The 24823-nt window shown below is 47.5% G+C and overlaps 1 long non-coding RNA gene across 1 annotated transcript; it reads left to right on the top strand.

Annotated features, from left to right (window-relative positions):
* Positions 1–1340: 1340 nt before the first annotated feature.
* LOC127002639 (uncharacterized) lies at positions 1341–15087 on the top strand. The gene is made up of 3 exons (XR_007756360.1): positions 1341–1439; positions 3298–3410; positions 15000–15087. It is a non-coding gene; the product is annotated as an uncharacterized LOC127002639 (long non-coding RNA).
* Positions 15088–24823: the final 9736 nt, after the last annotated feature.

The raw sequence follows: 24823 nt of genomic DNA, 5'->3' as shown, positions 1-24823 counted from the left end.
AGGACTTCATCGGTTGTTATTTCAAAATTAGGCAATGCATGCTCGAGATTTACAATAGTACTGGTGTTGGTGGGAGCGAGAGGAAGACTGTTAGTATTAAAAACCGAGGGTCGTTATAACAAGGTCGAGTATATTATTTTGTCGAGTTGGCTCAGAAACCATTTGGCTTAGATAATTTTCTTCTAGAAATTCGATCATTCTATGTGACTCGCCTTCTGTACCTGACAGTGTCGCCCAGTCGATATGGGGGAGGTTAAAGTCTCCTAATATCAGTGAGTCGTTGTTATTAAGTGACTGCCTTAAGACGCTGTACATTTCAAGGTCGTCATCGAGTGATTGCCCGGGAGGTCTGTAGGTGACAGATTTATTTAAATTGACTTTTGCAATGTTTACTCGCACGCACAAATGTTCAACGTTACTGTTCCCCGGTGTTTTGTCAGTGGGTTGAAATAGCTTTTGACATAAAGGGCGACGCCACCGCCTCTACGGTTTACACGATCTTTGTTGAAGAGTCTGTAGCCATCTATGTTGTATTCGGAACTTAAATCAATATTTGTGGTGTCGATAAATGTTTCGGTTATAGCAATTATGTCAAAATTTTCTGTTAGAGCAAGACATCTCAGTTCATCAAATTTGTTCCTTAGGCTAAGCGCATTGAAACTAAGGTACTTGCGGGATCACGGTTACGGGTTTGTTGCGATGCATGGCGTCTATTTACACGGGCGGGGTGGGGGGACGTGGCTGTGACTCGTTTTTTGCTCGGATGACACGTACTGCGTCGTTGAGGAGCCTTTCGAATCTGGCTGCCCCGATGGGAGAAAGGTGCAATCCGTCCCTGTGGAAGAGCTCACTTTGTCCATAGAAATTGTCCCATGCGTTTAAGAACTCCACGTCAAGCTCCCTACAAAGAGTCTGTAAGCGGTTGTTTAGGCTGAAGGCCTTACTGAAAAAGTCGCTCTCCGCCCAAGTCCGTGGTAGAACTCCTGAAATCAAAATGTTAGGGGATTTAGACTTATACTGCTGGATGAGCCAACGGTACTTCTCCAGGAGTTCTTCAGACCGGGTCGTGGTGAGAGAGAGAGAGAGAGAGAGAGAGAGAGAGAGAGAGAGAGAGAGAGAGAGATAGAGAGAGAGAGATACCTTCAGTACCAAGTGCCTACGCAGAATCATGGGGTATCGTTGGAATGATTTTGCGTTAAACCGGCGACTACTCCGTGAGGTCCAGGAGTGAAGTGATGCGGCCCCTGGGGTACGCACCTGTAATCACCCGCTTCCCCGTCTCCTTAGATGATCTGGAAAGGCGGGTACCGTGGCCCCGCCATCACGCTGGAGGAGGCGCTGCGTTGGGTACCCTCGGAGCGGCGAGCCAAGGCCAGGGTGCTGGACGTGGCCGCCGGGACGGGCTGCGTGGGCCGCGAACTCCACCGGGAAGGCTTCAGGTGGGTGCCGCTGGGCCGCAGACAGGGGGTTGTCCAGTCACCATACTTAAATGACGATGTGTTGGAAATTACAGCAGCTTGTGTTGAGGCAGGGCCGCTGGGTGGGAACTGGGAGCGGGCAGGAGCGGCATTACTATAGTCCATCGACTCTAACTTAAAATTGAGCCCTGTGGCTTGACCCGGGGAAACCCCATTGTTTACAGATCTAGCGATGACCTGCGCATGGCGTTTTGTCTCACTGTTAGTCTGTACGTTATCTATTTATGGAATTTACATACATTCATAATACGACTGCGTGGTGTTATGAATGGCTTGGGATTAGAGGGATTGATTGATTGATTGATTTATAGTTTCTTTCATGGCGCCGCAACATCTTGGTCATATGACACCGGGGTAATAAAATGGAAGGCAAATAATTAAAATAATCTAAGGGTGATAAATATTATTAGGAAGATAGTTTTGAAATGGTCCATTCAGATATAGCACTAGTTTAAAATATAATAAAATGTTTATTAAAAATGCATTAGTGAAATACAAAGAACTTTCTATAAAGAGACCCTACAAGAGATGGAGGATGCCCATCTCCTGCAGATACCCCATAACGTCATGTCCAGGGGTGAACGCCTTTTCTCCCAGCATTAGGGAAAGAGAAACATTCTCATGTACATCACAACACCGGGAAAGGTACTGCTCTCCAGATCCCGCAGACTGGGGCACTCGACCTGGGATTAGAGGGAAAGACAACGAATCAGTAAACCTTCCATATCACTTGTCAACGTGGCTCATGCAACGTTGCCGCCTGACGGACCGTGGCAACAGGCGCCAGGCCGCACCAATCAGCGTTACGCCACAATGGACAAATGAAGTAGATCTCACTCTCGCCCCCTGCGCAGCCATGCGGAGAGAGAGAGAGAGAGAGAGAGAGAGAGAGAGGTAGCCACCCTCTCTGAGGAGAGTAATGGAGGGATGTGGCACCAGCGCGGTCTCGTGGGGAATCCTTGTGTCGCGCCCAAGGGCTCAAGTTAAAATCGATAGACTATACTATGTTAGGAATTAGGCCAGTTAACCGGGGGGTTAGACAAATTAACTATTTCCCTTATGGAACTAGTCTCGGGCCGACAGTTCAAGCCAACTATGAGTATCGTCTGAGCTCAAATAAGCCTTGGATGGTACTTAAATACTTCGATCATCGGCTCCCAAACCGAAACAGAATCAACTTATTCACTGCCTTAAGACTAACCATATTTACCATGAAAGGAATAACAATAGTGAAGTGTTTCCTTTCATGAAATAATAACTAATTGTTCTTGCTGAATTAAAATTAAAGAGCAAGGATAATTTAACCGATGGAAACAGAGAGGAAAGCCACGCCACCTGGCGAGAGAAATTAAAAATATCGCTTCAGACCCACGTGATTGGTTTTCTCTCACTCCACCACCGGCCTTCACAAAGTAAAGACCAAGGCACTGCAGCCCACCCATTAAATCGGACGCAGTGTGCCTTCTATTACCTGACTGAGGGATACTACACCCGGCAACGGGACTTCAGAGACAACAATATCTTTTGAAACCCGCTTCTCAGCTAAGTGCCCCCAGCAGTTATTTGAGACAGATATATTTTTACTACACGGATCCGGTAGGATTATTATTTGTTCGGCTGTCTGGAGGTGCTTGTTGGATACCTTCACCACCTAATAGCTGGTAAGCACTTGTTTCTTTGGGATTGTCTGACGGGTGTGTTTATTCACTTTGCGAGTGACCTAACTGTTGGGTAGGGTAAATTTACTGATTCCCAACAACTACTACTACTGCTATAACTTCTACTACTACTACTGCTATTACTACAGCCACTCCCACAGGCACATAGACGCTGTGGACCCGTCGGAGGGCATGATGAAGCAGCGGGAGACTGGCATCTATACCAACGACTTCCTGGAGTTTATCGGCAGCGGACACTCCACCGTGCCCAAAGGTAATAGTAATTTGTTTTTTACATTAAAGGACACGGCTCAAGAGCAACAAGAGTACAAAAAAAAAGCCCGCTACTCGCCGCTCCCATAAAAGATAAAAGTAAAGAGTAGCCAAAAGAGAGGTCAATTTCGAGTGGAGAGGTGTCTTGATACACTCTTCTTGAAATAAGTCAAGTCATGGGCAGGAGGAAATACAGACGAAGGAAGGTTGATCCAGAGTTTACCTCTTGCATAAGGGTTTTGGATAGTATAGGGATGAGCATGAGTAGAAAGTCGCGTGCAGCGGGGCCGCGGGAGGGAGGGAGGCTGCAGTAAGCATGTTCAGAAGAGCAGTCATCATGAATATATCGATAGAAGATAGAAAAAGAGGCAACATAGCGGCGGAATTTAAGAGGTAGAAGGTTATCAGTGAGAGGAGGAGAGCTGATGAGACGAAGACCCTTAGACTCCACTCTGTCCAGGAGAGCTGTGTGAGTGGAATTATTGTTATTGTTGTTGTTTCATATTTAAAGATTAATATAACTCTTTTTCTTATACATCTCTCTCTCTCTCTCTCTCTCTCTCTCTCTCTCTCTCTCTCTCTCTCTCTCTCTCTCTCTCTCTCTCTCTCTCTCTCTCTCAGACACATACGACCTGGTGGTCACCTCGGGTGGTATGGGCGAAGGTCATATCCTCAGTGGCCTCGACGACCTGGTGCGCGTCGCAAAGAACGGTGAGCGAGCGTGCGTGCGTGCGTGCGTGCGAGAATGTTTTACAATAAAGGAGACAGCTCAATGGCTCAAAAAGGAAACAATAATATAAAAAAAGCCCGCTACTCGCTGCTCCTGAGAAAAAAAAATCAAAAGAGGTGGCCGAAAGAGGGGTCAATTTCGGGAGGAGAGGTGTCCTGATACTCTCCTCTTGAAAGAGTTCAAGTCGTAGGCCGGAGGAAATACCGATGAAGGAAGATTGTTCCAGAGTTTACCAGCGTGAGGGATGAAAGAGTGAAGATGCTGGTTAAATCCTGCATAAGGGGTTTGGACAGTATGGGATGAGCATGAGTAGAAAGTCGTGTGCAGCGGGGCCGCGGGAGGGAGGGTTGATTGATTGATTGATTGATTTGGGATTTCCTTCGTGGCGCCGCAACATCTTGGGTCATATGGCACCGGAGTGCGTAATAAAATGGAAAGCAAATTAGTAAAATAATCTTAGTTTAGAAAAATCTATCCATGGACCAAAGTATGTTGAGGGGTATTAAAAAGTGTTATAAAATGGTCCATTAGAATAACTTCAGCGTTTAAAAGACTACAGGAGATGGAGAACGCCCACCTCCCGCAAATACCCCATGACGTCATATCCCGGGGTGAGCACCTTTTCCCCCAGCATTAGGGAGAGGGAAAAATTTCCATCTACATGACACCGGGAGAGGTACTGCTCACGCAGGTCCTGCAGACTGGGGCACTCGACCAGCAAGTGCCGGACAGTCATGGGGACCAAGCAGTCGTCGCAGTAAGGCTGCACACCCCGAGACATGAGGAAGCCTTGTGTGTAGCGTGTGTGACCCGTCCTCAGGCGGGCCAGAACGGTTTCCGTTTTGCGACACTTTATGTGGGAGTAAGACCACGGACGTCTTGCCCTGGTCGTGACTTCCCCCATCTTGGTGGTGGCAGTCATATCCTCCCATCTGGCCTGGCACACGCTATCAGCGGTGGCTCGGATGTTAGGGTACAAGTCTTTGCAGGGAAGTGGGCGAAGGTGAGGTGCAGCAGCAGGGACAGGCCGGGTAGCCGCCGCCTTGGCCAGCCGATCGGCCTGCTCGTTCCCCTGAACCCCTACATGGGCCGGGACCCAGCAAAAGGCCACCCGACTACCTCGACGGTTTAATAAGTAAAGCCATTCTAAAATCGATAAAATAAGGGGATGACAGTAATCACGGGCCGCTATAGCAGCCAGTGCGCTACGAGAGTCGCTATAAACAGTAAAGAAGTTCTGGGGGAGACTAAACATAATTTTGAGAGCTAGTAAGATAGCGGAAGTTTCAGCCGTAAAGACTGACGCCACTCTAGGAAGGCTAACGCCCCGGCAGAAGGTGGGAAAGACGACACTGAAGCCTGCTCCAGTGTCCGACTTAGACCCATCCGTATAGACGGGAAAAGAGCCCTCGTGAGAAGCGAAGTGCTCTAAAAATAAGGACTGTGCTGCGTAACAGGGGAGGGAGCTCTTTTGGTCCGTTATAGGTCTACACACTTCTACGCTGGGAAACTGCCAATAGCCCACCCTCGGGATGCGGTGGGGACAAACAGTGAATGGAGGAACTGCCCAGGCTGCCATAAGTGACTGCACCTATATCCAAAAGGTTTAGGAAACTCGGCCGAGCGTCATACACGCGAGAGCGAGAATCTTGGGAGGCGGTAACACAAGGCACATAATCTGGAAGGCGGTGAGTCCGATACCAGCATCTCAGCATTAAAGACCTCCGGCGCAGGTCCAAGGAATGCATGCCGGCATCCACTAACATACTAGCAATCGGACATGACCTAAAGGCTCCTGTTGTAAGACGGACCCCAGCATGATGCACAGAGTCCAACATACGGAGACGAGCATCCGACGCAGATGAATATATCTCGCACCCATACTCCAGTTTCGGAAGTATAAGTGATCTGTGCAACATGAGGAGGGTCAGGCGATCCGCACCCCAAGAGGTATGGGCTAAAACTCTAAGGAGGTTAATTGCCTTGAAACAAGTTGCCTTGATATACCGGAGGTGAGGGACCCAGGTCAGCCTTGCATCGAATATCAGCCCAAGAAATCGGGTCTCCTCCACACATGATTCTGCGACCGTAGAAGTATAGGTCTGGGTCCGGTGGACTCCATGAATACGGCAGAAGTGCATGGCCACAGTCTTAGTTTGGGAGAACCGAAAACCTTGAGTTTCAGCCCACGTGGATATCCTGTTAAGTGCCAGCTGTAATTTTCGTTCTATCAGTGACATCCTGGATCCAGAGACTGAGATGGACAGGTCATCGACATACAAACTCCCTCGGACTCCTTCTGGTAGTACACTAATAACGCTGTTGATGGCCACGGCGAAGAGAGTAACACTGAGAATACTCCCTTGCGGCACACCATCTTCTAAAAGAAGAGCATCAGAGTGCATGTCTCCAACCCTCACCCTCAAGAAACGATTCGATAAAACTGTTTGATAAAAATCGGGAGCCGGCCACGAAGACCAAACTCATGGAGGAAAGTAAGATGCCATGACGCCAGGCAGTGTCATACGCTTTTTCCAAATCAAAGAACACTGTAACTTGGTGTTGGTTGGAGGCGAAGGCCTCACATATAGATGACTCAAAGATAGAAGGGCGTCTGAGGTGGATCGCATTTGCGAAAACCATATTGTACTTGTGATAAAATATTCCCTTTCTCTAAGTACCACATGAGCCGCCCATTCACCATCTTCTCCATAACCTTGCAAAGGCATGAAGTGAGTGATATGGGACGGTAATTTGTTGCCTGCCGGTGGTCCTTTCCAGGCTTAGGGATTGCAATAATAACGGCAACGCTCCAGGAAGACGGATAATCACCGGTATACCAAATTCTATTAAAAAGAGACAATAAAAACATAAGTGATTCGTCAGGAATATGACGTAAAAAGGAGTATGGGATGTCATCGGGACCTGGTGACGAGTCATGGCACTGGTTTAGAGCTGAACGGAGTTCAAGACTAGAAAATGGGTCTTTATTCGACTCGCCTTTATTAGAAGCAAATGTGAGGCCTTCAGACTCAAAGCGCCGACGATGGCGTCCCTAAGGAGATGTAGTGTCTTCCTAGATACATTTGTAAAATGTTGGGCAAGGACTTGAGCAACTGCAATAGGTTCGGCCACGTTCCTGCCTGCTTCTGACAGGACAGGAGGGGAAGGGACGGTATATTTCCCAGAGATTTTCCTCACTCGTTTCCATACCTGCGCTAGGGACGTCTCCTTGTTTAGGGTGGATACGTATGCCTTCCACGAAGCACGACGGGCCTCTTTAAGGACCCGTCGGGCATGGGCACGCGCCCGTTTGAAGGCTTCTAAGTAATGTGGATCTCCACGATGTCGGCAGAGGCGTGATAAAGAGGCTCGTTTGCCTTCACAGAAGCGGCGCACTCAGGGGTCCACCAAGGCATGGGACGTCTGGGAAAGTGACCAGACGTCTTTGGAACTGCTAATATGGCTGCCGAGTGTAGTAAGGTAGTAAAATATGCCACCGCTTCGCCAGTGCTGCTGAAGTCATCTAAAGACCGTGCAGTGGAACTTAGCTGTTTGAAGAGTTGCCAGTCTGCTTTATCTATACGCCAGCGTGGGAGGCGAGTGCGTGGTTCGCCCTTAGCTGACGATAAAACAATAGGGAAGTGGTCACTTCCATGCAAGTTCGGTAAAACCTTCCAGTTGAAATCTAAAATAATATTAAAAGAACACAAAGACACATCGATAGCCGTAAAAATACCCGTTTGGCTATGGAAGTGCGTCATATCTCCAGAATTAAGAACTCCCAGTTCCTCATCTTCTACCACAGATGCCAGCATCACGCCTCGAGGGTTAGTGGTGCAGTCTCCCACAGTGGATGACTGTCATTAACATCGCCTATTAAGAGGAAAGTGGCAGGAAGATCAGCGATCAAGTTATCAAGATCCCTCCTCTCTACATGAGCGCTTGGAGGAAGGTATAAGCTGCAAACTGTGTACTGTCGTGGGAGAAAGAGCTGGATGCTGACCGCCTGGAAGGGAGCTGACAACCTTACGCGTGAGAAAGGGATATCACGGCGGACCAGTATGGCACTGCCGCCACGATTCCCTTGGTCTTGTAGAGGATAAGAATATAAAATATGGTAACCAGGAGGCCCAAAAGGAGTACTTTCTCCTACCATGGTCTCCTGAATGCAAATGCATACTGGGGAATAACGGGCTATAAGACTGAGCAACTCTTCCCAATTGGCACGCAGACCACGGCAGTTCCACTGCACGATATTGAAGATGATTACTTAGTGAGGTGCTTTGGGGCTCTTCCGGAGGAATCGCCCTGCACCTACTGGGTTCCTTTAAAGGGCCATCACCATTCATTAAATGACACTTGGTCCTAGCATTAGCTGGTTTCGATACAATATGTACAGCAGACCGATTGGCAGGCTGGGGCATTCAACTACCCTCCTGCCCACGACTGCTGCCGGCGTCTTCCCTCCCCGCCTCTCCCCACCGTCCGCCAGTGTGAGGGAGCAGCAGAGGATGAGGAAGCATAGGAGGTCCCCGGAGAAGACTCTCCGGCGGTTGAGGCCACAGGCGCCGGCAGCGACGCACTGCAAGCCTGAGCACCAGCAGACTCCGGCCCACAGACAGCCGGAGCAGCTGGCGCAGGGGCAACGGCAGCAGCCGACGCCGGGGTACCTCCGGCGATCCTACAACTGGCGCCGGAGTTTGCAGCTTGGTAGGGGGAGTCTCATCGAGAGACTCCTCACTGCGTGAACGTTTCTGTTGTTGTGGCTCTGTTCGGAGCGGGACACGATTTGGTGTGATTTCAGGTAAAGGCGTCGACACAGAAACGACAGGAGCTGCAGGGCACGACATATCCTGGGAGGTTTTGAGACGGCGTTGAGCGTGTGACTGGAGAACTGAGGCATAGGTTCTACCAGGACTAGACAGCCTGGTAAGGGCGAGTCGCTTTGCCTCTACAAAGACAAGTTCTCTTTATTTCGAATGGTAAGCACCTCTCTCTCAAATCTAAGGCGATCACACTCTTTCGATGAAGCTGGATGGGGCTCGGCACAGTGGTAGCACCGAACAGGGCCCGGGCACTCCTCACCATGGTCATCCCTACCGCAGGTGACGCATACTTTAGGGAGACCATTCTGCAGGCGGCGGCATGTCCGAGTCACATGTCCATATAACTGGCAATGGAAACAACGTCTGGGGTTTGGGACATATGGTTTCACGTGGAGGTTTAACCATGCCAATTTTACAGTTCTAGGGAGCTCTAGCCGATTAAAAGTTATGAATAGTGTGGGTGTGGGTGTCAGTGCTCCTTCTTCTTTCTTGTGGACACGCCTCACGGCAACAACGTCATACTCCTCGAGTTCCTTAATCAGGCGCTCCTCCGAGTAACGAAGGAGGTCTCTTGAAAATACCACGCCGCGCGATTGGTTCATGGTAGCATGGGGGGCACATGATACTGCAGCCCCGGGAACTGAGGTGAGGGCACGGAGTCTTTCACTCTCTTCAGGAGAAGAGACTTCCACAAGAAGGCTGCCATCTCCCTGCGGAAGCATCTTCGGCTCTCTGCCGCAAGTCTTGACAAGTTCACGGTGGACTTCGAAAATGTCGAGATCATTAACAGATCGACCATCTAGGGACTTTACGGTGATGTATTTGTCATAGGATACAGATTCAAATAGACCGGGCAGGACCTCAACTTGAGAACTCTGCGAGACTGGCACATTCTTTGGTCCCTGCTTCCGGCTCTTGGTCCGGGAGCCACCGGGTCTGGGGATTAAGAAAGAAGAGGCAGATGCCCCTTTAGTGCCACTCGGAGCCTGAAACGGCTCCAGGGTGGCGATGAGGGAAGGCCGAGAAGAGGTTTCCGGGGACGGTCGGAGGTCAGGTAGGGATGTAGGCCGAGGTAAATTCGGGGATTTAGATGCCATAAAAGGTGACAATTATTTCACTTCCCCACCCCCCCACCCACCACGGAGCCCAACATGGGGAGGCTAATGCTGGAGCAACAGCTCACAGCAGCCTCAGGGGTAGTGGGGGAAGTATACGTGGCAGCTGCCTGGTGTGAGGCGGCAGCCGCGGGACCATTGCGGTGCCCACCAGACAACAGCCACTTGACCCTAGCCAACGCATGACCAGCCGATTGATAGAGCGGGGCCACACAAGACCACCCGTCTTACCCCAACCCTCCCGCCAAAGGAGCGTGTTGTCCACCGAAGGGAACTACACCCTGCCCCGCGGTGGACTCAACTCCCAGACGAGAGGGCGCGGGGAGTGTACGGGACGCCACGCACGGCAAACACGTGGGGAGGCTCAGCCATGCCCTTGATGGTAGTCGGGCAGGCACATACGTCACCACTGGTAAGCCTCCATTACCAGTAGTGACGGGGGAGTGTTTAGTCCACTCTGGCCGACAAACAGCAAGCCCTACAGAGGTTGACGGACCACCTAAGTAGGTGGTGCTGCCGACCAGGCTTCAAGCCCCGCTACCACGGCAAGGAACTCCCCTCAGCGGGGAGGTCTTTCATGGCGTTTAATCCTAAGATCCCATCCACAGGTAAGGCAAACCTGCTAGATACATAAAAGAAATCTCGAAAGGAACATACCTTTTCATGTAAGCTGACTGTTAGTGGTACTCGCCCAAGGATTCCCAAAGTGGTGCCTGTCACGCCTACCACATTCAGGTCGTTCTCTTGGAGCGGCCAATTTCCCCCTCTCGCCTGTCGTGTCAGTGACCTGTAAGCGGAGTCTGAGATTACATTGACTGTTGCACCTGTGTCTACCGCTAAGGTGAGTGAAATTTTGCCCACCTTGCAAGGGAGGGCAATTATGCTTGTCCGTCATAAGGCGGCAGTGACTGAGTCAAGTTGCTCCCAATTAGTATCGTCCTTATGGGATACTTGGATGTACGCCTTGGGGCTGTCACAAAGTCATGCCTTTTTATTCTGAGAAGAGGAGGAGTGTGGTTTACTGTCCGCCGAGGACTTGTTCTTCTGTTCCTCCTTGGCCTTTTGTATTGCATAACAACTGTCTGAATCATGAAAACAATTCCCGTGGACATGGCAAAAGGCAGCCTTCCGCTGATGGTTTGCTAGGGTTCTGGTGTGATGAGTGATGGCCACCCCTGTAACCTCCTGATCTCCTATCAGATCCCTTTCTTGAGTGTGTTGAGTCCCTACGTTTCGCGAAGCAAGAATTCTCGGAATGTTCTGATTGTTTGCAAAAACTACAGGTGAGAGATGCCTTACTTTGTGCCTGCAATGCTGCGGCAGTTGCGAGGGGTTGATGGTTAGTGTGTTCTTGAACCTTGACTTCTAACTCTGAGACGAAGTCAACCAACTTCCCGCCCGGTTTGAAGGTCAAGGAAAGGGCAGAACGGCGGTTCTTCTCTGAAATATGAAATAAGTCCACAAGCAACGCGAAGACTGTCGTCACCTGGTGTTTTGCATACTGCCCCTGAGCGCCATTGCGCGTCTTCTAGACTTTTGACACAATCAACCGCCAGCTGATTTGCCTCAGTCATGGCGTCCCAAAACGGCTTTGTTGAGGATTTTTTTATTTGGAGGGGCTCAACCGTGTGTGCGATCTGTCTAACGAAGCCTGGTTTACTCCCGCCTCCGAAGATTTTTATGAAATTCCTTTTAAAAATCTCATAGTTTACTCCAATGTCCACCGAAGCAAACGCTGAGGACAGCATCAAATTTAGTGCCCGAGAGCCTGGTAGTAACCCGGACCGAATGAATGCAATTTTATCATGATCTTCCGTAATGGAGGAATTTACGATGGCAGACTCACATAGATCTAGGAACTGTCTCGCCGAATAATCTGACTCGCTGCCGGAGAACTGTCGAAAACTGGCGTGAGTTGGAATGACCCGAATCGGTGGAGGGGGGGGGGGGGGGGGGATTGGTAGGCATTGTGACCGGTTGAGTGGGGGTTAAGTATCCCGAAGAACCCGGAGGTGAAGGGTCCCTGTTTGGAATTGAGAAATACTGAGTACCTGAACGTAAACTTACAACATTAAGATCATTGGTGCCTGAACCGTGTTCCACTTCCTCCTACCCTGAGGGACTCGTTAACTGTTTAAATGTGTCACCGAGTTTAGCGAGTGTCTTTGTTCATATTATGGCTTAAATCAGTTACAATATATGAGCATATTTTAATTGCTGTAAATATTAACGTAACGCGTCTGAGTTAAAAGTTTGCGCCGTACCCCTAAAAACAAGAAGGGATGGTAAGCAAGGTGGCCGTTAGACGTAATAGAAAGTTAAGGTTATAATGTCAGGTTATAATGTAATGTTATAATGTTATGGTTATATGAAATAATGACCCAATAACGCAGCCGTTATTTGGTTAGGAGAAATAAGTGAGCATGCCCTTAAAGTGCGGGTTTCTCCCGAACAGCGAAGAGAAAACGGAGCAAGGGCACACTGAGGAAGTTTGAATTAGAGTAGGGAAATCACCGTTTTACCGCTAACAGACAACAAGAAGGATCAATACCGTATGCAAATGATCGTTACTCTCACAATTACGACTGATTAACAGTGTTAGATACACATAAATAAAAGAGTCGTGCCTCTGATGCAATTTTGCTGAGTTTGCACTTGTGAAAATATTTGGAACAGGTACAATACCGAGAATATTCAGCTGACGTAGAGCTGGTGACGAAGGATGTCGTCGCTCATGGGGTACCTGGAGCCTATGGAGTTGCGTTGGAAGACCTTGGCCGCGGCAGGAGCGCGTGGAAGGTTGACTGATGGCATGGAGACTGACCCCCGTAATGGCTGCTGGAAACTGCTGACGATATAGTCGGGCAGGTGCGTGGCAGGGCGGGCGCCGGAACACTGCTGCCAGACGTAGGACGGCTGCGATGCTCTTGTTATTTTGAGAGTTGTGGGGGCAGCGGTTGTAGATATGGCAACCTGGGTGTGTACCCTCTTAAGAAGGCGCCTTGTAGTAACGGTGGTGGGTACTGCTTGCAGTCACCGGGAGATGTCCGCGTTTGCCCTGGTTGACTGTTTGCCGGAAGAGGTTTGGGCCGATGCTCCCGGCAGCGGCGGTGTTGCCGCTGTGTTGCTTGGAGCTTGTGGGCTCTGCGGGGAGTGCCTCCTTCTGCGTACCACGGAGGGCTTGGAGTGAGCTGGGAGTGGCTGGTTGTTGGCCTGTAGAGAGCTTGTAGAAGTGCGTAGGCCTGTAGTTGGCCTGTAGCAGGGATTTTGACTCCTTCCTTCCTTCTACGCCTGTCCCCGGATTTGTTGGTGAGTTCTTGTGGCTTGGAGCTCTTGTAGGACAACTAGGTAGCGAAGGGCTCGGGCGCGTTGGGACACCGTCTGCCACCGGTGAACGCTTGGTTGCGGGGACTTGCGGGCGTGAAGGGAAACTCTTGCTGTCTTAGAAGAAATATATTCTTAACCTAAGATACAGCGTAGCGTGGGTGAGAGAGACGAGACGCTAGGTGTGTGTCGTGCGAGCTCTCTCGAAGGAGTGACGAGTTACAGAGTGGAAAATAATGAAGTTACAATTGGTCACGTATGTCAAGGTGACCTCTAAGCTTGATGAAATGCTTTGTATACAAACTGAGATGGTAAACACTGACAGCTGACATTCCTACAAGGTGGCGTGATCTATCTGTCGTGTTTTTTTTTCCATTGATATACTACAATTACTATAACAAGGTCGTCCCACCGAGCTGAAGCAAAATGCCAGAAGCATCGCCTCTTCGGTGGGTCCAGAGGATGTACAGGAGCGATAGGACAGGAAACAGAAATAAGGTTATGGTCGGAGGAACCCAACGGAGAGAACAATTTGACAGAGTAAGCAAAAGGATTAGAGGTAAGGAAGAGGTCTAGAATGTTGGGCCTGTCTCCAAAACGGTCGGGAATACGTGTAGGGTGCTGAACCAACTGCTCTAGGTCGTTGAGGAGAGCAAAGTTGTAGGCTTGTTCACCAGGCTGGTCTGTGAAAGAGGATGAGAGCCAAAGCTGGTGGTGAACATTCAAATCACCCATAATGGAGATTTCAGCGAAGGGAGAGTGAGTCGAGATGTGCTCCACTTTAGAATTCAAATAGTCAAATAATTTTACATACTTAGTAGAGTTAGGTGAGAGATAAACAGCACATATGTATTTAGTAATAGAATGACAATAAAGTCTTAGCCAGATGGTGGAAAATTCAGAAGAGTCAAGGTCGTGGGCACGAGAGCAAGTGATGTCGTTGCACACGTAGGCGCAACATCCAGCTTAGGATTAAAATTTAGGATAGAGATAGTAGGAGGGAACAGAGTAGAAGTTGCTGTCAGTAGCCTCAGTAACCTGTGTTTCGGTGAGGAAGAGAAAATAAGGTTTAGAGGAGGAGAGATGGTTTCCACAGTATGAAAATTAGAACGAAGACCACGAATGTTGCAGAAATTGATAAGGAGGAGGTTCAAGGTTTCAAGGTGTGTGTGTTGTGTGAATGTAGTGTGGTGTAGAAAGAGAGAGGAACTGTCTTTAGAGCATGCTGAACTGCTCTCTGGTGTTGATGAGACAAAGGGAAACGGTTAGTGAGGGACATGGTCTTTGGAGGGCTTGCACCCTCCTCGCTTCCCATATATCCTCACCGAGAATGGTCACACCGTTCAGTAGGTTTCTTCCTACCTACTCCTACTATAGGATCGCAAAACAGTTCATGGTAATCCCAGCAACTTTTACGAGAGGCCTTTCAAACGGGCGGACTTAGGCGCCGTTTAGGATGGAAAAGAGCCTACATAGAGACTTCATATTTGCCTGGAGTAAATCTTGAGGCGGTCTCCCTAGGGTGGGCTAGACGACGCGCCCTTAGCTGTATGCCCCAATGATTAACTGAGTTCCTCCTCTCCGGCACTCAGGAGGCTTCGTGATCATCGTGATGCGCCATGAGTTCCTACAGACCGTGCCTTCCTACAAGGACAAGCTGGAGCCTTACATGGACCAGCTGGAGGCGGACAGGAAGTGGAAGAAGGTAAGGAGCACCGTTGCGGATTATCGTACTCAGAGCATCGTTACCGTTTTTGACACCTAACTATTGCCAAGAAACATCAGGAATTCACTATTTTAACGATAGATATAAATTAATCTAGTTATTGAGCCCCAGGAGACATATTTGAAGTCGGAAGTTGGTAAATATATAAGAGGCTGATGATGATGATGATGGTCATAATTCCTTCAGGTGGAGCGGCGCATCGTCCCAAACTATTTCTGTGACAAGGAGGGTCTCGTCTTCGTCTTCCGCATCACTAAGCCTGAGTGAGGAGGAAGAGGAGGGAAGGGAAAGGAGAGAGATGAAGAGGAGGAGTTATAGTGGTGCTGTGCCAAGGCCGTCTCTGTGTAACAGCCTTGGCTTTTGTCGCGGCACCCGAGACTGAGGTGAATTATCGTGCTCTGGCAACCTGGCGTCATGGCGTCTACGATGTTATATGAGAGTCTACGCATAGGGCACATTTGTCTGTATTAATCATATTATTGAAATTGTCGTAAAAATCTGTTTTAGTTTATAAGACTGAGGCTGCAGAATCCTTAACCTCAGACCTTGCTATCATCTCCGATTGGGATAAAAGGAACCTTTGGGTTTTTGTGTCCTTCAATGCCTCAAAAACCCAATTTATCCACCTTTCAACTCGACACAATCTTCCAGACACCTATCCCCTATTCTTCAACTACACTCAGCTGTCACCTTATAATTCTTCAGAACTAAGTATCCTCGGTCTATCCTTAACTCAAAATCTTAACTGGAAACTTCTCATATCTTCTCTCACTAAATCAGCTTCCTCGAGGTTGGGCGTTCTGTATCGTCTCCTCCAGTTCTTCTGCCCCGCACCGCTGCTATCCATATACAAGGGCCTTGTCCGCCCTCGTATGGAGTATGCATCGCACGTGTGTGGGGGGCTCCACCCACACAGCTCTTCTCTATCTTTCGGCCACTCCTCTGTTGTAAAAAAAAAATTAGGTCGCTGATTATGTAGCTGTACGTGTGTGTGCATGTGTAATAGCAAGTTGCCAGAACACGATAACGAAGACCTCAGACTCGTGTGCTGCGACTATAGTATACGTTTAGGAATGCTTGGTCTGGGTCTTGGGGTCTTGATGATGTACAGACATGTGTATATATAATAAACGGGTGTCTACTTCCCCTCAGAATCATGTTAATCTTAGTTTGTTTCTCAAGTTAATTTAAGTGATTACTCTTCCTAATTTTAAATGTGTCTGCTGTTCCTAATGTATAATGTGTCTGCTGTTCATAATGTATAATGTGTCTGCTGTTCCTAATGTATAATGTGTCTGCTGTTCACTTAATGTATAATGTGTCTTAGCATTCTAATTTAAAAGCGTCTGCTGTTCCTAATTTTAAAAGCGTCTGCTGTTCCTAATTTTAAAAGCGTATGCTGTAGCCCTACGTGGCGCAATGCAGAGAAGTTAACTTATTTAATCTGAAAGTAAGTGGAAATGATCAGCAATTGTGATTTAAGTTAAGTAACAGAGTAGTGAAGTATATGTGGCAGTGAGCATGTGGAAGGGCCTTGTCCGCCCTCTCGTAAGGAGTATGCATCTCACGTGTGGGCTCCATTCACACAGTTCTTCTGGACAGGTGGAGTCTAAAGCTCTTCGTCTCATCGGCTCTCCTCCCTCCCTGCTGATAGTCTTCTCTCTAAAGTTTTGCCTCTCTTTCTATCTTCTATGGCTCCTTTTCGTTATTGCTCTTCTGAACTTGCTAAATGCACCTCCCCCCCTTCCACGGCCCCCGCTGCACGACTTTCTACTCATGCTCATCCCTATACTGCTCAAACCCCTTGTACAAGGTTAACCAACATCTTCCTGTTTCATCCCCTCCTTTGGTAGACTCTGGAACAGCCTTCCTTCATCTGTGTTCCTCCTGCCTACGACGAACTCTTTCAAGAGGAGGGTATCAGAACCACCCTCTCCTCCCGAGCAACCCTCTTTCAGCTATCTCTCGATTCTTTTTTAGGAGCAGCGGTAAGCGTTTTTATTTTTATTATTGTTTCTTGTTTTTTGTGCCCTTGAGCTGTCTCCTTTGTTGAAAAAAAAAAGGTGTTTTACGTTGTTCTGTGGGATGTTGTGACCTTAATATACAGGCGGAGAATCCAATTGGCTGTTGTGAGCCATATGGAGTGGTTTAGGTTTCAGAATTTCTCCTTGACAGTGTGTTAGGAACAGTCGGGTAGAGATTGCTTTCCCAATTGGTCCTGCGAAGCCATGCTGGCCCGCCAGTTACCATCAAGTTTTTCGGAAAATAGGTGACATAAAGGGACAGCTCATTGCCATAGACTGATAAATGAACCAATGAACTGGGTGAGTAAGGCTTTTTCTCAAATGACAAATCACCCCAGATTTATTCCGGTATTTACAACTGTACCATCACATCAATCGCCAATGATACGTTATCCATGGAAATTCCTTTTCTATTAGCAAACTGTTTAGCTCTCAGTGGCAATAATCTCTTTTGCAGAACCAGTGGCAGCTGAATACTGGCCTAGATATTCTGAACCTGGATTCCAGCCGCTATAACAATACATATGCTCTTCAAATTGCACCTCTCTCCTATAGTCCTCTATTTCCAATCTTCTCCGTAGTAAGAGTTTCTTTCCTTCCATCAAAGTAGATGCCTGCAACTTATAACTTTCTCGTGTGCTTCCAGTTTACGATTGCCTCGATCTCCGTACTTTGTTCCTATCTATGACTTTGGAAGGATCCTCTTTTGTAGCAATAACCCCTAAATCTTCAAGGATTGCACTAGATAGTAATGCAGCTTTTCCACGATCGGTTTACCTCCAACCCAGTTACAAACCTCATGGAAAAGAAGAGAACAGACGTTTTGTTCTCTATTTTTTTCTATTTTTTCCATCTCTTCATTGTTGTCCCACAGCTCCACCTTCTTTTGGTTTTTCTATGATGGAGCTGGCGCTTGGAAAGGGAGTGTATTCATCTTCCTGGAGTTAGTCAAATTTGAGGACGAGGTATCACTTTGAACAGAACATCCTGATGCTTGTAACTGGCTTTGATGGTCTTGCAGCATATTGATTTCTTCTTTTCTTCTCTTTTCCTAAATAAAGCTTCCAGATTGTTCGTTTGTCATCACTCCTCAATGAACATTTTACGTTCATTTATTTGGTCCTCTAGAAATTCTTGTTCTATTTTGAGGACTTTTTTTTTTTTTTCTGTCGAGGACAGGCACAGTACTGAATTCAGGGCACCTGCAAGCTGTTACTTCAAATAATCTAGCAGCATCTCTGATGAACTCTTTAACTTTCTTATCATAACTTGGGCATTTTTTTTTTTTCGGTCTTTGAAACGTTTCAGCAAGTTCCTGTATTTGTTGTGATAGGCTACTAATTTGTCCAACAATGCGAATTCTGACTGATTATGGGGATGTTTTCCTGGCTGTAAATGCGAACTATCTTTTCTGCAACACGCTTAGATATCATGTGAACTGAAGGACTCTTTGATGATTCAAGCATTTTATATTTATGCCACAGAACACATGATAGAACATCTTTGTATGTAGGAAGTTGGTTTTCTGGGAGATCATCCACTTGGCTTAAAGATAGGACACATGTCACACCTTGTCCTAAACGAACACACAGTGTCGTTTTTTGTGTTTGACCTTGGCTGTTATGGGACATCGTGATTTGTGGTACGTCCAGTAGAGGCCGAGGAGCAATACATCCATCCTCTACGTCTGCCAAAGAGAAAATGAGCTATCACCATACTTCAGGACTTCCCCAGCAACTTTCTAAAAGTGTTATATGCTCTTTTTGAACTTGCTTACTGCATACCTCTCCCCTCCCATGGCCCCACTTTGCACGAGTTTTAATCCAAGCTTATCCCTATACTGTCCAAATCGCCTTATGCACAGGGTTAACCAGCATCACTACTCCTCCGTTCCTTACACTGTGCAAACTCTGCAACAATCTTTTCTTCATCTGTATTTCCTCCTGTATAGAGTTGAACTCTTTCAAGCGGAGAGTATCAGGACGCCTCTCCTTCGAAATTGACCTCTTTTTTGGCCACTCTTCTAACTCTTTTATACGGGCAGAAGTGATCCAGCCGGGCTATATTTTCTTCCATTATGATCTCTTTTTTTTTTTGCCCTTGAACCCCCCACAAACACACGCACACGCACACACAGGTATACAGAAACAACATAAACACGGGTAGGAAAGTATTAAGCCCAAAACCAGAGTGACTTTTGATCTCCGAAAACCTATTTTTGGGAACCCGGAATGACGATAACTATTATAGAGAGGGATCCTCGCTCTCGCGATAAAGCCAAGAGAAAAACGGCAGATTTCCCAACTTATAGTCTACAAAGTGTCTAGGCTGCACCAGAAAAATGAAGTAATAACACGTGGAACAGTCTAATGAAGCGATCGAGAACGGCGTCAGCAGCGCCACCTGGGCATAGGTAGAGGAAGGTGCCGCCAGTTCCACACCTCATTCTTTCAATGCGCTTCGACGGAGACTGGAGGAACCTTCTCAGGGGAAGGAGGGAGGGAAGTAAGGAATGTGCACTAGTCATTCCGGGTTCCCAAAAATAGGTTTTTCAGAGATCAAAACCGTCATTTGTGAACCCTTCATGACTAGTGCACGATAGCTAACTCCCACTTGGAGCTGGAGAAAGGGAACTCTCTCGAAGTACTACGTACTTGAGTCTACATCTGGGTTCCGCAAGTTGGTAAGTATAGAACCGACTGAGGTTGTTACCCTTTTAAGTGTTACTTTTAAAGTGGTTGGTGTTAAATGTTAAGTTTAAGGCGCGAACTGTTATCTCCTCGTCACAGGGCCGGTGTTACCGTGGCCTGCTTCACAATTGATTGTAGTAGGTGAGATAACACAATAGCCTTTAGTTAAGTGAGGTGTGTGGCCGAGCGGTAGCCGATATAAGTTCACTTTAGTTCACTTTAGTTCTCTCTCTCACAGGGACATTAAAAGGTGTGATGAATTTTAACTATATTAACAGTTTTACACAATAGTTATGTGAGCGAGTCACTTTGAAACGAGCCAGCCACACACCACAGAGCGCGGACGGAGGATATCACCGTCCGCCACCCCGCTGCCCACTGTCTTCTCTCCTATTCTCTGCGTCATCTCTACTCCTCCGTTCCTTAAACTGGCAAACTCTGGAACAATCTTTCATTATCTGTATTTCCTCCTGCTTACGAGTTGAACTCTTTCAAGCAGAGTATCAGGACCTCTCCTTCGAAATTGACCTCTTTTTTGGCCACTCTTCTAACTTTTTTATAGGGGCAGTGATCAGGGGCTATATTTTCTTCCATTATTATTTTTTTTTTTTGTTTTGTTTTACCCTTGAACCCCCCTCCCCACACACACATAAACACTCGGTATACAGAAACAACATAAACACGGGTAGGAAGCTATTAAGCTAAAACCAGAGTGACTTTTGATCTCTGAAAAACCTATTCTGGGGAACCCGGAATGACGATAGTTATTATGGGAAGATCCTCGCTCTCGCAATAAAGCCTCGAAAAAACGGCAGATATCCCAACTTCAGTCTACAAAGTGTCTGGGCTGCCAGCAAAATGAAGTAATAACACGTGGAACAGTCGAATGAAGCGATCGAACGGCGTCAGCAGCGCCACCTGGGCACAGGTAGAGGAAGGTGTCGCCAGTCCCACACCTCATTCCTTCAATGCGCTTCGACAGAGACTGGAGGAACATTCTGAGGAAAGGAGGGTAAGGAATGCACTAGTCATTCCGGGTTCCCCCAAAAAGGGTGCACGATAAAGCTAACTCCCACGGAGCCGGGGAAAAGGGAGCTCAATCGAAGTACTACATACTTGAGTCTAGAAGTTGGTAGTGTAGAACCGACTGGGGTCGCCGGCCTTACCGTATCAAAGTTAAGTAACAGAAAATCCACTCCGTTACAGAAATACCAACGAATAAATCTCCAAGGTAGTCGTGAAACTTCATTTGATAGCAAAATAGGCACAACGACCTATAGCGACAAAAAAAAACGCAAGGAGAAAGGAACATATATACAGGAGGAAGGGTGGGTGCACCTTCACCTCGTTTTTACCTTGCTGCCGAGGAGTAAAAAAAAGTTAAATTTCTTCCTATTCCATCTCCTCGACGGGGAAGTCCTAACATAACGCAGGGGCGTCGTCTGAACGGAGAGATAGGAACAGGAAGCAGTGCTCCTGGACGCTCTCCTTGACCCGGTCAGGGAATGGGTCCTAAGAATGCCAGGAGGCCGCTACCCCTCGGACATCGTGAGCACGGGTCATGTCCCGGATCTCCTTCCTCTATGACGGTCCTTGGAGGCCTGCAATCCTCCTGATTGACAGAGGGAGGGCTGAAGCAGGATCTAGAAAAGGTGATGTTGTTCGTGCGCCGTAGAATCTGTTATGTAGTTCCTTAAGGCTGACACAGGGGCAGAGTGGGTGAGGCTCGCCTTGCAGGCACCAGACTGGTATGACCACTGGTTGGAGACAGTGGTCGAGGCGCTCATTCTTGGCTAGCAGTTTTGGGGAGGAAGCTAAGGACACTGCAGGTCCATCTGTTGTGAATGTAGTGTAGCTGGGAAAACGTGAGAGTCCTGAGCTGCGAGGACCTGAACCTAGAGGCGAGGGCGACGAGGAATTATTAGGAAATCCATTTCTGAAGGTCTGTCCTGGTACCTAGTGGAAGAGAGAGACGTTATAACCTTTTATAGAGACCAAAAACGGATGTCTCTTCTAAGGGAGGATCATGGTGAAAGAGGCTACGCTTGAGGAGTTGAACTGAGCGGGGTCTAGGACAATTCCCCAGCCAGGAGTTATGAACTGCAGTACACCTTCTTGGAGATCATTTATGGCTTTTGAGATGCGCCGCCATCCAAGCTACGCAATATCTCCTCTCATCTTGAATAATTACAAGCAACAGGTTCTCTAGTGTTCAAAGAAAGCATTCCGATGAATTACAGGTAACACCACACACTTCACTTCATCATCAAATGTTTGAAGCAAGTGCAATGTCTAGAAACAGATACTTTGGTCCAAATTCAACCTGGGGCTGCATTTAATTTTGAACCACATCAGGGGTGTAGGCAACCATTACAAAATGTACCAGTGTTTTACGTTGTTCTGTTGGATGTTGTGTACCCAGCACACAGGCGGAGAATCCTATTGGCTGTTGTGAGCCATCTGGAGTGGTTGGGTTTCCTGGTTTCTCCTGACAGTGAATTATGTCAGGAACAGTCTTTGGGGTGCTTTTCCCAATTGGTCCTGCGAAGCCATGTGGCCCACTTGTTTTACCATCGAGTTTTTCAAAAGGTGACGTGGTGACAGCACATTGCCATGGAGCTGACATATGAACCAATGAACTGGGTGGGCAAGGCTTTTCTCGATTTTACAAATCACCTGTTGCCGCCACCACAAAATATCTCAGAGAGGTTCAACTTGCTCACTGTTTCTGTATTTCACTCTCCGCTCACCAAGATCACAAGTGGACAAACTAGGAACAAAACCAGGAAATTAATGTTTTTCCTACTGTGTATTCCCCAGTGAGCATGCATGGTGGACAGCAGTGACACTTATTTCTGCCAAGGTATTTCTCGCAACACCGGCCCGTGTAGTGGGCCCCATAAATCATGTCCTTCCTGCACTGCATATTTTCGTCGCCCCGCAGTGTCAGATACATTTAAACTAATCCAACCTAACTGACTGACCTAGCTGGCTGGGGTCTTCCCTCCCTCGAATCCATGGGTGTTACGCTCTCCCTACCAGCCCCCCTCCCCATTGCGCCCGCAAGAAACTAACTTTTCAAAATCGTTTGTGGCGTTTCTAGCAGTTTGCGACGCAGATATATAGGGTTCAAAATACATAGAATAAAGTGTGAGTGGAGCCCTCCCACGTGAGATGCATACTCCATACGAGGGTGGACAAGGCCCTGTATATAGATAGCAACTGTGCGGGGAGAAGAACTGGCGGAGACGATACAGAACGCTTAACCTCGAGGAAGCTGATTTAGTGAGAGGAGATGCAGTTTCCAGTTAAGATTTTGAGTTAAGATTAGACCGAGGATATTTAGTATTCAAGATGGTGAAAGCTGAGTGTTGTCGAAAACAGGAGATAGGTGTTTGGAAGATTGTGTCGAGTTGATAGGTAGAGAAATTGGGTTTTGAGGCATTGATGGACACAAGGTTCGTTTACCCCAATCGGAAATGATAGTAAGGTTTGAGGTTAAGCGTTCTGCAGCCTCAGTCTGGAGTCATGTAATTCCTGTTGAGAGGGTCTTCTGTTGAAAGAAGTTGAATAATGCAGAGCGGAGTCATCAGCGTATGAGTGGATAGGACAGTTTGTTATGGAAAAAAAATATCATTTATGAATAACAGGAAGAGAGTGGACGATAGGACAGAGCCCTGTGGAACACCACTGTTAATAGGTTTAACCCTATACGTTCCGACCCCTTGAGATTTTTCGCCCTCGTATAGCCAGCATCGTATTGATTTTTCTGAACAACAATAACGCTCGTGAACACTAAGTACTGGAACCTAATCAATGGTGTAAAGCAATAGTGAATAATGAGTGAAAAGAAACTCTCAAGAAATAAAATCCTTTTCTCCCTCTTCCTCCTATTCTTCCTTCTTTTCTTCTTCTTCCTCCTCTTCCTATTCTTCCTTCTCTTCTTCTTCTTCTTCCTCTTCTTCCTTCTTTTCCTCCTCCTCTTCTTTCTCCTTTTCTTCTTCCTCCTCTTCCTCTTCTTTCTCCTTTTATTCTTCCTCTTCCTCTTCTTCCTCCTCTTCCTCCTTTTCCTTTTCTCGCTAGCTTCTCGCCTCTTGTTCGGCCTCGTCCGTTTCTTCGGCCTCTTCCTCTTCTTCCTCTTCCTTCCTTCTTCCTCTTCTTCTTCATCTTCCTCCTCTTCCTGTTCTTCCTCCTCCTCCTCTTCTTCCTCTATTTCCTCCTCTTCTTCCTCTTACTCTTCTTCCTGCTCTTCCTCCTTTCCTTCCTCCTCTTCTTCCTCCTTTTCCTCTTCTTCCTCCTCTTCCTCTTCTTTCTCCTTTTCCCTCTTCCCTCTTTTCCCCCTCCTCTTCCTCTTCTTCTTTTTCCTTTTCCTCTTCCTCTGCTTCCTACTTTTCCTCCTCTTCCTAGCTTCTCGTCCTCTTCTTCCTCATTCTTCCTCTCACTCTTTTCTTCTTCCTTCTCATCTTTCTGCTTCTTATTCTTGATTTTGCTCTTCTTCTTCCTCCTCTTCCTCTTTCTCTTCTTCCTCCTCTCCCACCTCTTCCTCTATTTCCTCCTCTTCTTCCTCTTCCTCTTCTTCATCCTCTTCCTCCTTTTCTTCCTCTTCTTCCTACTCTTCCTAGTATTCCTCTGATTCCTTCTTCCTCTTCTTCCTCCTTATTGTCCCTTCCTCTTTTCCTCCTCTTCTTCCTCTTCCTCCTCTTCTTCTCTTTCCACCTCTTCCTAGCTTCTCGTCCTCTTCTTCCTCTTCTAGCTTCTTCCTCCTTTTCCTCCCCTACCTCTTCTTCTTCCTCTTCCTTTTCTTCTTCCTCTTTTTCCTCCTCTTCTGCATCTTCCTCTCCTTCCTCTTCTTCTTCCTCCTCTCCCTCCTCTTCCTCTATTTCCTCCTCTTCTTCCTCTTCCTCTTCTTCATCCTCTTCTTCCTCCTTTTTGGTGATGATGGTGATGGTGGTGATGATGATGGTGGTGATGATGGT

This window comes from Eriocheir sinensis, chromosome 23 (assembly GCF_024679095.1).
Source record: "Eriocheir sinensis breed Jianghai 21 chromosome 23, ASM2467909v1, whole genome shotgun sequence".
NCBI classification, from domain to species: Eukaryota; Metazoa; Arthropoda; class Malacostraca; order Decapoda; family Varunidae; genus Eriocheir; species Eriocheir sinensis.
The sequence above is the reverse complement of the archived record's forward strand: the minus strand, read 5'-3'. Positions and strand labels throughout refer to the sequence as shown.